We start from the raw sequence: 13,542 nt of genomic DNA, 5'->3' as shown, positions 1-13,542 counted from the left end.
AGTGAGAGGTGCTGACTCCCTGATGAGGGGGGGTACCCATGCTGTTCTCTGTTGACTTGATATGAATAATTAAAAGGCATGGCCATCTTCTTAGCTAGTATGTAGCTAACATGGAGACAGCCTTCTCAGATTTTATAAATAGGAGGCACAAATGATACCAACAGAAGGAATGCAGCGATGATGAAATCCTGGGATAGAAAATGAAGACCACAGGGGTACAGAGGGTATCTTCATCATTGCTGCCAAGTGAAGGCAGTGGCTTCTTAAGAGAAACGGTGCTTTGAAAAATGAACAGCTGGACAAAAATATTATCTGAGAACGATATTTAGATTTCTGGACTACAACTCATAGAATGAGGGGCTCTTGCTCAATGATGTAACACACCTATAGAGGGCCAGTATGGAGTCCTCCAAATCTAATGGCAGAGGGATTAAAATTGAAATTTGAGAGGAAGGGAGAAGAATGTCTACAAAGAGAGCAGCTACTGCAACACCAAGAAAAAAAAATTAGTAGAGGCTTGATGATACAGGAAATAATTCCCAATAAGAAAGCCAGGAGCAATAAATGCACAAAGTCTGAATAATGGATCAGATGAACAAGAAATCCTAATACAAGGAGGCAAGCTCAGGTGTTTCTGAGTCTTGGGGGGATGAAATTCATGAATGGACACAGCTGTACAAGAGTACACCTTATCGAAAAGGAAAAGAATAAATATAAAAGTATAGCAGAGTAATACAATTTTGAAAATATATCTGTGAGAAAATATAGGGACAGAAAGAGGAATCCCAGTAAAAAATAAATTAAAAGGGATAGTAATGATTAACGGAAAAAGAAAAAGAAGCAGTTTGTTCTGGGACTATACTCTGGTCCGGAGGTGCCAAAGATGTAGCCTCTCGAGTGCTGCCCAAACCAGATTAACATGTAAGGGGGACATATTTAACCAAATAAATAAAAATATAAGAAGGCATAAAAAAATCACATTTCCAAACTAAGCCAATATGCAGTCTGTATGGATTAAGTGGCCCACACTTTCTATTTGAGTTTGACACATTTGCTCCAGACTACCTGAACTCTCAGAGGATTACGATGACCTGGTACAAAGATAGGATATCACAGTCATGGGGGACGTCAAGTCTCAAACGTCTACCAAAACTCGAGCAACTGAAAAATTCTTGACTTGCCTTAATGACAAGTACAAGTACCTTCATCAAAAGGTGTAGTAAACAATGGGTACTGCCATACTAGGGCTGCTTTTGACCGACAAGGAGGAACTGAGTGCTGAAGTAAAAATGACAGGGACCATGAGGGAAAAATGATGAGGAAAGTCAAGCATAGTCTGACATGCAACCCACATTTTTGGGGAATGGATTTCATTTCAAAGGGTTTGGACAAAAGATAGATAGTATCTCATGGGTTGAGAACACTATAGGAGAAATCAGTCCTAGATGGATGAGAAATTCTCAAGGATGAAATTCTGAAGAAATAAACACAAATGATTCCAGTGAAAAAGAAAAAAGAGAGATGTCTAAAAGATACTGATGGGGCTGTATAGGGAACTCATCAATCAACTGATTAAAAAAAATTATAGAAGATGGAGGCAAGTACAATTAACAGGATGAATACAAAAAGAATGATATGGTCCTATGAGGACAAGATGTCCATTGTGATTACTAAGCCCTGTCAGCAATCTTTGAAAGGTCATGGAAAACACATGGAAATACCACAGGAATGGAGACAGGCAAATGCTGCCATCATTTTCAAAAAAGAAAGAAAAGAGGATCTGAAAACTACTAATTTCATCAAAGCAAGTCAAGCCAAACTTGGATTGGCCCCAGAAAGCAGAGCTAGAAGGAATAGGTAGAAGTTGTGTGAGACAGATTTCAACAACGACCACCATCACTAGAGTCACCAAAAGAAGATCTCTTGAGTGGCAAAGGAAAAGGGTCACAAATGTTACCTATGACAACCATGAAACACCCACAGTAATGACAGCAACAGACCAAACTGTAAAGAGAAAAGCAGGGGAAATGTGGGCTAATAGGAACAGGAAGTCTTTATCCATCTAAACTGCCAGGAACCTTAAGTTTCTGAGCAAAAATGATTCAACTCCTCTAAAAGCTTTTAAAACTATCATTGTATGTTACCAAACTACACCAAAAATAGTCTAAATGAATATATTTCAAACTTGTTTCTGATTTCGTATTCTCATTCTCAAACTAATGCATTTCACTTGAAGAACCTTCAAGTATGTTACAAAAGAATGAAAACTGTAGTTATCATTTTAACTTAAGAATATAAAAATATATTTTTCTGTTTATCTTTTGTAAAACTCAGAAATTTATCTGCATTTCTTTTAATTCAATGAGAAAATCAGTAGGTCAGTGTCACAATTCAACTTGGATACAGAATTCACGGGTGATTGAACTACGTTCCTAATCATTTTCAGTATCTGGTCTAACTATTCTGGCTATGCACACCTCTAAATTTAAGCCAAAAGATGCAGCAGGAAAACTTCTTTCTCTTCAATTGCCTTGGGAAGAGGGGCAAGAAGGAAGAAAAGGACAGGACCGATCGGAAGAAATAATAGTAAAGTGTTGATTTAGACAAATTAATGTTATGAGTGTTGGTAACAGCTGCAACAGTAGTGTTTAAAATGTAGCTAAAGGTACAACAGTTTAACACTCACATGGAGGAGCAAGAGGACCTAGCAGTACCAGCTCCCAAACTAAACTACAATGTAGTAATCATCAAAATAATCTGGTGCTGGTGAAGAGGGGCTCATCAGTAGAATAAATTAAGTATACACCTACAGAAGCAAATGAACATAAGGGACTACTGTCCGATAAACCCAAAATCCCTATCTACCGAGATATGAATTTGACCAACACTGCTGGGAAAAATGAAAAGTAGTCTGACAGAAATTAGATTTAGACCAACATCTCACACTACAGACCAACATAAGCACCAAATGGGTCACTGGCTGAGACATGAAGGGTGATGTCATAAAAAATCAGAAAAGCAAGGAAGGAATTACCTTTTAGATCCATGGATAGGGGAAGACTTCAGGAACAAACAAGAGGAAAAGAAGATCACAGAAGATAAAATAGACAAATTTAATTATATAAGATTTAAGTTTTTGCAAAACCAAAGCAGTTGAAATGAGAAGGAAGCAGGTAACTGGTTAAAAAAAGAAAAAAGAAAGAAAGAATCTTTGTAGTATGTTTCTCTGACAAAGGTTTCATTTCTAAGATATATGGTAACTGATTCAAATTTACAAGAATAAGAATCATTCCTCAACTGATGGTCAAAGGATACAAACAGGCAGTTCTCAAAGGAAGAAATCCAAGTGCTCAACACCTATTTGGAAAAAAAAAGCCTCCAGATAACTAATAATTAGAGAAACTAAGGGTTCCATTCTATACCCATAGTAAGATTGGCAAAGTTGGCAGAAAAGCAAAATGATAAATGTTGGAGGAGCTATCAGAAAAAAGGTACATTAATGCACTGTTGGTGGAATCGTGAATTTGTCAAGCCATTCTGGAAAATAATTTGAACTATGCCCAAAAAGCTACTAAACTATACATACCCTTTGACCACTAAGCCTACACCCCAAAGAGATCAAAGAAAGGGGGGAAAGGACCTATATGTATAAAAATATTCATAGCAGCTTTTTTTGGTAGTGCCAAAGAATTGGAAATTAAGGAGTTGCCCATCAATTAGTGACTGGCTAAACATATTCCGGTATATGAATGTAATGGAATACCACTGTGCTGTGAGGAAGGTTTCAGAGAAAAGTAGGAAGATCTGTATGAAATGACACTGAGTAAAGTGAACAGAACCAGGAAAATAATTTATACAATAACATTATAGTCAAACAACTTTGAAGGACTTAAGAACTATGACTGGAGTGACCAACCATAATTCTAGAGGACAGATGATAGAGCATGTTACCCATTTCCTGACAAAGGCAACAGAATTCAGATGCAGAATGAAACATTTTTTGGATGTGACCAGTGTAGGAATTTGTTTTGTTTGACTATGCATGTCTGTTGTGAGGGTTTTGTTTTTCTTTTTTTCCTTTTTTCCAGTGGAGAGGGGAAGAAGGGAGGGAGAGAAAAAACAGATTTCTGTTGACTAAAAAAAAAATTAATTAAAACACCATAAGAATATACTATCACAGGGTACTAATGACTTTGGCAACCTTACAGATTGAACACTACTGAGGCCCTTAAGTATTATTTACTCAACATAATGACTTGCCCTTTTTGAACTGAATCACTGATTCAAATGCAAAGGAAGAAGCATTCTAAATAGACAGAAAACATAAAAGTAAGAAGAAATAAAGTACATACTGTCAGACGCAGCCACAAAGACACTGGTCTAACTAAAACTGAGATTTCATGTTGAGAGTCAATTTGAAGAGGTAGGGTGAGGCCAGATTATGGAGGGAGGTCCTCGACAGCCAAGCATAAATTCAGACTCGATGCTGCTAAACAGCAGAAGTAGATTAGGAAGAGAGATCAGTCTGGGAATGGAATGCAGAATGGGGGGGGGGGAGGGAAGCCTGAAGGCAGGAAGATCAGTAAGGAGGCAGCTGCAGTAAATCAGACGAGAGGCAGAGGCAGATTGTACAGGCATATCAACAAGAAACAAAAGTGAACAGGCTAACGCTTAAGGAAAAAAAAAACTTTCACTGCCAGTCCTAGGGTCAAAATAGATTCGGTCCAAAGTCCTATACCTGCTATTGCAATACAGCTGAACAAGTGTTTAGCAAATACCTACTGTGTGCTAGGCACTATGCTAAGTACTATTCATAGATAGGATGATTACCCAAAATCCTGAGTTAAAATATAAACCAAAACATGTAAATCATGTATTACCAAAGATTAAATTATGTTCAGTGTACTTTTACTGTATTTTAATTCTTTGGAAAAATACAGAACACAAATTTACTGGATGGTATAGAGGAGAACGAACCACATATAGCACATTTTATATAACATGTTCTTGACATAACATTGTTTTGCCTTACTGTCTAAATTTATTTTTAGCAGATAGCATTTTAAAATTCTACAGGCCTACCTACCCCCCCCCCCATTCTTAGGTTAAGAAGTTGGCAAGGAGCTGAAAAGCTGGAGGGAAAGGAAAGAATGTGGGAACAGTATCTGAGGGGTGTTTCTTCAATAAGAGAAATAATGGAGTTTAAGGTGAGGGATTTTCAGATTTGGAGAAAAGGAATTCTTAAACTCCCCCATCACCAATGAGCTGAGTGAACAGGATTTTAATAAAGGCCCATATTAATAAAGTAAGAGGAGAGGAAGACAAAAACAACCAAACAAACAAAACCCAAGAGAAACAAAAATTTATAACAGGATCTTTTTTAAGGCAACACTTACATAGATTTCATAGGATTTAAAACTAGAAAAGAGCTTAAACATAAACCATCTATTCCAACTGCCTCAGTTTACATATAAGGACACTAAGTTCTGAGAGAAGCAAGTTAACCACGGTCACACAGGTATTAAAAACAAGGTGGGATTCCAACTCGAACTCCCAGACTCCAAACCTAGGTTGCTTCTCCTAACTCCTAACATGTTCTCTTCTGTGAATCCTAACTAATTGTGGGGGGCAATGGCCAAATCAGCACCAAACCTGTTCTTAAAGTAAGCTGTACCAATAAGGATAAAGGATAAAATTCTCTTGAGAACAATTGTGTCATCCACACACATGCTGGTGCTTCACAACTTAGGGAGTAAGTGATTCTGGTTGCTGGGGAAGTAAGGCAAAGTTTGCCAGCATTACCAGACTCACCCATGAATTTTCAGTTTTGCTCCGATGTTGTTCTGTGTAAGAACCAAGGATATCATGGGAACTGAAAAAAAAAATCTCTTTACCCCAGCTCCTCTGAAGTTTTGCTTAGTGGAATGCTCAGGGTTGTTTGAAGGGAATTCAAGTTAAAAATGTAGAGGTGTGCTAGTAGTGGAAAGAAATTCAGGTTACCAAGATAAGGTCAAAATGGGTACATGATTTAGATATAAAAGGTGATATCATAAGCAAATTGGAGAAGGGAAGGATTTATGATCAAACAAGAGATAGTATTATGAGATAAAAATGGATACTTTTGATTATATTAAATTAAAAAGGTTTTGCACAAACAAAATCAATGAAACCAAGATTAGAAGGAAAGCAGAAAGCTGGGAAACAATTTTTACAAGTATCTTGAATAAAGGCTTCATTTCTCAAATATATAGAAAACTGAGTCAAATTTATAAGAACACAAGTCATTCTCCAATTGACAAACAGTCAAAGCATATGAATAGGCAGTTTTCAGATGAAGAAATTAAAGCTATCTATAGTCATATGAAAAAATGCTCTAAATCACTATTGATTAGAGAAATGCAAATTAAAACAACTCTGAGGTACCACCTCACATCTATCAGAATGGCTATTATGACAAAAAAAGAAAGTGATAAATGTTGGAGAAGATGTGTGAAACTGGAACACTAATGCATTATTGGTGGAGTTGTGAAACTGATCCAACCATTCTGGAGAGCAATTTGGAACTATGCCCAAAGGGCAATCAAACTGTTCATACCTTTGATCCAGCAATACTATTATATTCCAAAGATTTCAAAAGAAAGGGGAAAGGACCTATTTGTACAAAAATATTTATAGCAGCTCTTTTTGTGGTGTCAAAGAATTGGAAATAGAGGAGATGCCTATCAATTGAGGAACGGCTCAACAAGTTGTATTATATGATTATAATGGAATACTATAAGAAATGACAAGCAGGCTGATTTCAGAAAAACCTGGACTTCCACAAACTGATGCAAAGTGGAGTAAGCAGAACCAGAACACTGTACATAGTAACTGCAATACTGTAAGGAAGAGAAATGTGAATGTCTTAGCTCTTCTCAGCAACATAATGATCCAAGACAATTCTGAAGGACTCATGATGAAAAATGCTATCCACATCCAGAGAAAGAACTGATGAAATCTGAATGCAGACTGAAGCATACTATTTTTCACTTTCTCTCTCTGTGTGTATGTTTTCTTTTGGTCTTTCTTCTTTTGCAACATGACTAATATGGAAATATGTTTTATATGATTACATATATATATAACCTATATTAAATTGCTTACCATCTTAGGGAGGGAGGAGGTGAGGGAAGGAGAAAATTTGGAATTCCAAAATTTTTCTAAATGAATGTTTAAAATTGTCTTTACATATAACTGAGGAAAAATATTATTTAAAAAAAGAAAGAAAGAAAGAAAAAGGATTCGGGGGCATAGTCCAGATAAGAATTAAGACGTAAAGAACCTTAGCAGCAGCAGGGGAAAGAGCAATTCAAAAGACAGACTTGAAAATGTCCATAGGCTTCTCTATTTAGCTAGGAACCTAATTGGGGGTCTGCATCACAAAAGAGCTTAAGTTAACCCAGAGGGCTATAAGCTAAAGAGCTGACAGAATTTCTTCTTATGAGAAAAAGCTGAATTACAGGTAATGACCAGCTGGTGGTAGCAGAGAGCAGAAGCACCTTAGTGGAGACACCCAACAGAAAGCAATTTTACTGCGAGAGAATATCAGTACTGCTACAGCACTGGAGGTGGGAGCTCCCCTGGTCAAACAAGTTCCTTGACCACACATATTGCCTATGGATGTGCTCCTCCATGCCATGATCCTATATATCTTCCCTCTACCACTGCTGGCATATGGTAACATGTGGAAGGGCAGGACATATGAACGGGGAAAATCTTTCTCGTCAACTATTTTACTGTTGTTTGTTTTGAACTTCTACACCTTCTGGTTGGCTCTTAAAACAATACATTGCTGGGGATACTTGTGGCTTAATGGTTTTAAGTGCATACTGACCAAACAAAATGACCTGCAGTAGCTCTCTCGGGGTCCCCTGATGAAGGAAGCCTCAAGGGCTATAATAGCAGCTCTGACAATTTTGGGAGACCATGACTGTAGTGTTTATGGGGAAAAGGGATTTAGACTTATTATGCTTGACATCAGGGGGCAAAATGTGTCCAATGGATCAAAGGTCCAATGAATCAAAGTCACAGAAAAGCAGATCTTTGTTTCAGCTTAAGGAAGAACTTCCTACCAATCACAGCTCTCCCAAAATGGGATGACCCACTTCATCAAACAATGTGCTTCTATCACTGGAAGTCTTCACACAGAGGCTGAATGATCAGTTATCTATCAGACTCTGGAAAAAGGGATTCCTATATCACAGGGGATTTGACTAAATGACCTCTGAAATCTCTTGCAATTCCAAGATAGTAGGATTCTATAGATGTTCTACTCTAGCCATCCAGAATTTGTATTTACATAAATATGTATACATGTATATGTATATGTATATTTGAAAATATAATTCAATTTGACTCAACAAACATTTATTAACTACGTGCCAGATGCTAATTCAAAGGCAGAAACAAATCATTCCCTGACCTCAAGGAGCTTACATGCCACTGAGTACTATGAAATAATGGTTTTATCTTCCCTATTAAATTATAAACTCCTTATGGAATTAACAGCAATACCTGGCACAACTTTGTATCAGGTACAGCACATTAAAGGGGAAGGAAAAAACTACATATATGTACATGATAAAAATACCAATTATGAGTTTTATAAACTTTATGGGGAGTTCTATATTAAGCCGGTATTTTATGAAATAAAGTCCAATATTTATTCACTGGAACATTTCCATTGTTAAATCACAGCAATCTTTCAAGTGTCCCATAAGACTCTGTCCAGGGTCCTTTTTTTTTCCTCCCGTAGTGATTTCATTGATTTCTATGGATTTAATTATCATTTCTGTGCAAATAACACCCAAACACACACACAAACACAATATTAAGAAAAAAACTGCACTAAGACTTTGGGGACACTGTGTGTATGTTTCAGCCACAACTCTCAAAGAGAGTTGTAAGAAGTTGTAAAGGCATCACAGTCTATACTAGAAGAACAATACTAAAGAAATATTCATTTTTTGACATTTAAAATATTACATATTAGTCTACAGGAACGGTTTAATCTTTTGAAAAAGGACTATCTCCTCACTAAGACCTTTGATTCTAGCAGAAGTATTACTTCATCAGAAATAAGCCAATAAATAATGGACAGAAGATAACACATCTCAAAACAAGGCCAAAAATGTTTAATTTTTGCATCATTATGCTCCTGGTGTTCTCATTAACTAAGTCAGTTTATACTGTTAGTATGTAAACTATGCAGAAGATACAGCCTTTGACATAAAGGAAGAAATCACACTCACTTCCTTTTCCTGCCCTGCTACAAAATGTAATATGACTGAATGGAAAGACTGGATTGTGAAACAGGACGGCTAGGCCATAGGCCGGCTTCTGCCACTATCTGTATGACACTGGGCAAGTCACTTAAACTTCTCCCTTGTTTCCTTATCTATAACATGAGGGAGTTAGACTGGAAGAAGGTATCTGAGGCCTTTACAAGGCCTTGAAATAGTAGGTGCTTCATAAATGTTTCTGTTCAATCCAACTCTACCCTAATGATTCTATGCCACAGAAACAGAGAATCTTGGAGTTGGAAGGGACTTTAGAACTCATCTAGTTTAAATATGGGAGCTAATGACTCCAATGAACTCTACTCTTATCCACCACATCTAGAATGTGAATTCCTCAACTGAGGCATGAATTTCCTCTGCAATACTTTTGTTAAATAGGAACTCATTATGTTCCAAAGCAGCCCATTCCATTTTTTGACAGCTTTACTTGTTAAAAAGGTGGTGTTTTTTTTTTCTCTCATGGTAAGCAAAACCCTGAAACTTCCTCCCACTGGGCATAGGTCTTCTTAAGGCCAAGCAGGATATTATTCTATCTCCCAAAGACAGTGATTATATTCTCCCTAAGTCCTCTCTTCCCAGGCTAAACATCCCCATTTGCTCCAAGCATTCCTCAGATAACAGAATTTCAACTCCTTCCCTACCACTCTCACCATCCGGTGAGATACATGAATTACTTTGACAATGTCATTAAAATGTCGAACCTACAGCTGACCACAAAACTTTAGATGTGATCTGACCAAGGCAGATTGCAAGGCAAATGTCACTTTCTCCTTGACAATACTCTCCTATGAATGCACTCTGAGATCACATTAGTGTTTCTGGCTGCCATGAGACAACTTGGCCTCATGCTGTTTGCAATACTACTCAAATCTCTGAGGTCTTTTTCATATGAACCCCTGCCTAGCCATGGTTTCCTCATCCTATGTATCTTTAACAGTTTGTTCAGCTGAAAATGTTTTAATCCCAGTTACATTTATCTCTATTTTATTTTATTAAATTTAGCTGTGATTAAATTTGCCTGTCATCACTGCAGCTAGGATTGTTTCAGATCCCAAGTCAATTTTAGACAGTCCAAGGTTTTTATCTTCTCAAAATTTGATAAGCATGCCATCTATATCTTGCAGCCTGAAAAAAATGTTTTCCCCAGAATAATTTTCAAGCAAAGACACTTCAGAGATATTCAGCAGGTAAATATATTTTTTCTGAGTTTCTAATTAGTTATATTTAGAAGGTTAGGGCTGGAAAGAGATCATCTTGTCCAACCCCTTCATTTACAGGCAAAAGACCTTATAAGGCTCACCATGGTTAAATGACTTACCCAAAATCACAAAGGTAGGAGATGCTAGGGTTGGACTTTGGACCCAGGCCTTCTGACTCCTAGAGTCTAGTGTTCTTACATCTATAAGAGGCTGGCTATACATCACAAAGAGAAGGAGGTTCTTTTATGTTTGATGTTAAAATAATAATTAATGCAAAATTAAATCATGCCATGTTTTAATTTAAGCTAGCCACCTTTTACATCTAAAACATGGGAATTCCACTAGACATCCAATTGTCTGATTGTACATAGTTTCAAATCCTGCATCAGAAATTAATTTTAAAAATTCATCTTAAATGTGTTAAGTGAACCATTTTTAAGACTTGGCAATAAAATGTGAACTGAAAACTGAAATTTTTAATATTTCAGGACGTACTGATATGGTAACAAAATTCAAAATAATGCTTTTCTCTTGGAAGAAAGGGACAGGTAGGTGGCACAGCAGATAGAGCACTGGGTTTGGAATCAGGAAGACTCATCTTCAAGAGTTCAAATCTGGCCTCAGACACTTACTTAGCTACTTGACCCTGGGCAAGTCATTAACCCTGTTTGCCTCAGTTTCCTCATCTGTAAAACGAGCTGGAGAAGGAAACAGCAAACCACTCCAGTATCTTTGCCAAAACAAACAAAAAACTGTGTCACTGAGGGTTGGACAATACTGAACAATAACTTGGAAGAAAATTAAAGCCTAGCTCAAAATTACCAATGGTAAAAATTATTTTGACCTCAACAATCAATAAATTAAGAATCCTACCTAGCCAAATTTACATCAGAAGCCAAAGTCATTATCTAGCACAATGAACATTTTATCAATAGTATATCATAAAACAACAGCAGATGACAGAAATATAAATGACAACTATCAGAACGAATGATACCCAAAATGCAGCTTTGAAACACCAGTTTTTAAAAGTACCTTTCCAAAATCAAGCACTGTTAAGGAATGCTTGTGGATCAATACTAAATCAACTATTCAAAACACAATTAAGAAAATATTCATTTTCATTTTCTACTGAAACACGGAAATCATTTATTGCAGTTTGAAGGATGAAACCTTGAAGGTAGAGCAGCCTATAAAGTAGGCAGGGACCCAAGCCAAGTGGGTTCAATTCAGGTCAGTTACCTCAACCTAAACTTTAAAAAAAAAGACAAACATACCTAAAGCCATACCAAGTGCAATGACTTTTTTCCACCCCCAAAACACACTTCCCTCTCTTGAATCCCTCCCCTTTTCACCTGGAGGAAAGACTTGTGTAATATGAGAGTCACAGAAAGCAAGTCTTATTTTTATCTTCAGTCCCATTCACTGCGCAAACAAGGGTTAGTTTTGCTGTTGACACCAGACAAACACAAGAACCTCCCCCCCTCCCCTGACATCTGTCAAACCCTGGTGGTTCCTGCACCCCCTTCCGCCTTCCCGACTTCGACAGAGGCTCTCCCCAGGGACCGGGGAACTGACAACGCGCCCCAGAAGCGCTACCCGTCCTCTTGGCACCAGCTCGACTTCGGGCTGCTCCCGGGGGCTCTGGGAAAAACCGTGCCGGGTCCAAATTTCAAACAATTAACACATCTCGGGTGGAAGTCCAACCCCATGGACTCAGTGGCCCATCATCGCTCACGCTCAGCAGGCGATCCAGCCATCCCCTCAATCCCTCCTCCCTCCACCGCTGGGGCAAGGGGAAGTAACTGGCCACGGCACAGAGTAAGCCGGGCACCTGACAAGGTCGGGGGGTGGCAGGCCCAGTTCCCCCCAAACCACCAACTTGCACCTCCATTCCCTCTTTCCCCACACCTAAAGCCGGACAAGTCCTTCTCAGCCTCTTTTTGTATCTCCGGGACTTAGCACAGTGGCTGACACACAGTAGGCGTTTAATAAATATTTATGAATTGAACTGAACTGCTCGGAGAGAAGAGGGGGAGGGGATAGAGAACAGCCCCTTCTCGAAATCTGCCCGAGGCTTACGTCGATTTCCCCGCTTCCCTGCGAAATACACTCGCGCGAGCCTGCCACAGCTCCCCCATTCCCCAATAATTTCTCTCTGGGGGAGGGACTGTCCCTTTAAGAGGCAGCGAGCAGTCTCCCCTCCCCCATTACAGGTAGAGATGAATTGGAGAAGGAGAGGGGGAGGGTCTGGTGAGTGAATTGGGAACCCTGCACCTTTAAGGTGACAGCAGGAACCTCTGCCGCTCCCCCCTCCCCCGCTCCAGCTGGGGGGCACCGGAGAGAGAACAGTCGCTGTGCGCCTTTAAGAGAGGCTGCCCTCTCAGTCCCGGGGGAGGGGAGAGCAGGGGGGAGGGGGGGTCTATGCCTTTAAGGGAGACAGACAGTCCGAGGGCGCTCGGCGGCCCGAGGGCACTGTGCCTTTAAGGGCGTCAACGGTCCCTGAGGGCAGCCGGAGCCCAAGCTGGGGCCCAAAGCCTCTCGGCTCCCCGCCGCCGGGCCAGCCGGAGGGACTCACCGTGGGCGGGCGAGCTGCCCGGAGGGCACGCAGTCCGGGGCCCCAGCTCTCCTCAGTTTCCACAGCGGCGGCAGCGGCAGCAGCGGCGGTGGCAGAGGAGGAGGCAACTGCGAGCCCCACTCCAGTAAACAGGCACCTCCGTCCCTGACCTACTTTCTGCCTTCCCTAAATGTCGCACCACTAACCTACTTTCCGACCAATCCGCTCCCCGCCGGCCCAGGCCCGGCCCCCAGCCCACCAATCGTAGAGCCCAACCCCCCTTACTCCTCCCTCCAATGGAGGAGCCAGGAAGCCCAGATACCTGCCTCTCTCCTCGAGCCAATCAGAAAGCCCAGAGGGACCTCAGTTCGGCGGCCACCGCCCGCCAATCGGCGCTCGGCTGTGAGGGCCAGATTCACCAATCGTTGAGAGTCTAGGGAGAGGCTCT

The 13,542-nt window shown here is 39.8% G+C and overlaps 1 protein-coding gene across 7 annotated transcripts in view; it reads right to left on the bottom strand.

Moving 5' to 3' along the window:
* Positions 1 to 13,304, bottom strand: part of BMAL1 (basic helix-loop-helix ARNT like 1) — an 86,787-nt gene extending 73,483 nt beyond the window's left edge. For 4 of the 7 annotated variants that reach the window (XM_021002038.2, XM_021002037.2, XM_078148093.1 and 1 more), the window contains exon 1: positions 13,116 to 13,303. The gene's annotated coding sequence lies outside the window, so the exon portion shown is untranslated. Of the gene's footprint in view, positions 1 to 13,115 lie in introns of all 7 variants that reach the window. The other 3 variants (XM_021002041.2, XM_078148094.1, XM_078148095.1) reach the window with 1 other exon arrangement.
* Between the last annotated feature and the right edge of the window lie 238 nt (positions 13,305 to 13,542).

This window comes from Phascolarctos cinereus, unplaced genomic scaffold (assembly GCF_003287225.1).
Source record: "Phascolarctos cinereus isolate Bilbo 61053 unplaced genomic scaffold, phaCin_HiC Scaffold_9;HRSCAF=440, whole genome shotgun sequence".
In the NCBI taxonomy this organism is placed as follows: Eukaryota; Metazoa; Chordata; class Mammalia; order Diprotodontia; family Phascolarctidae; genus Phascolarctos; species Phascolarctos cinereus.
This window is presented reverse-complemented; position numbering and strand designations above follow the sequence as displayed.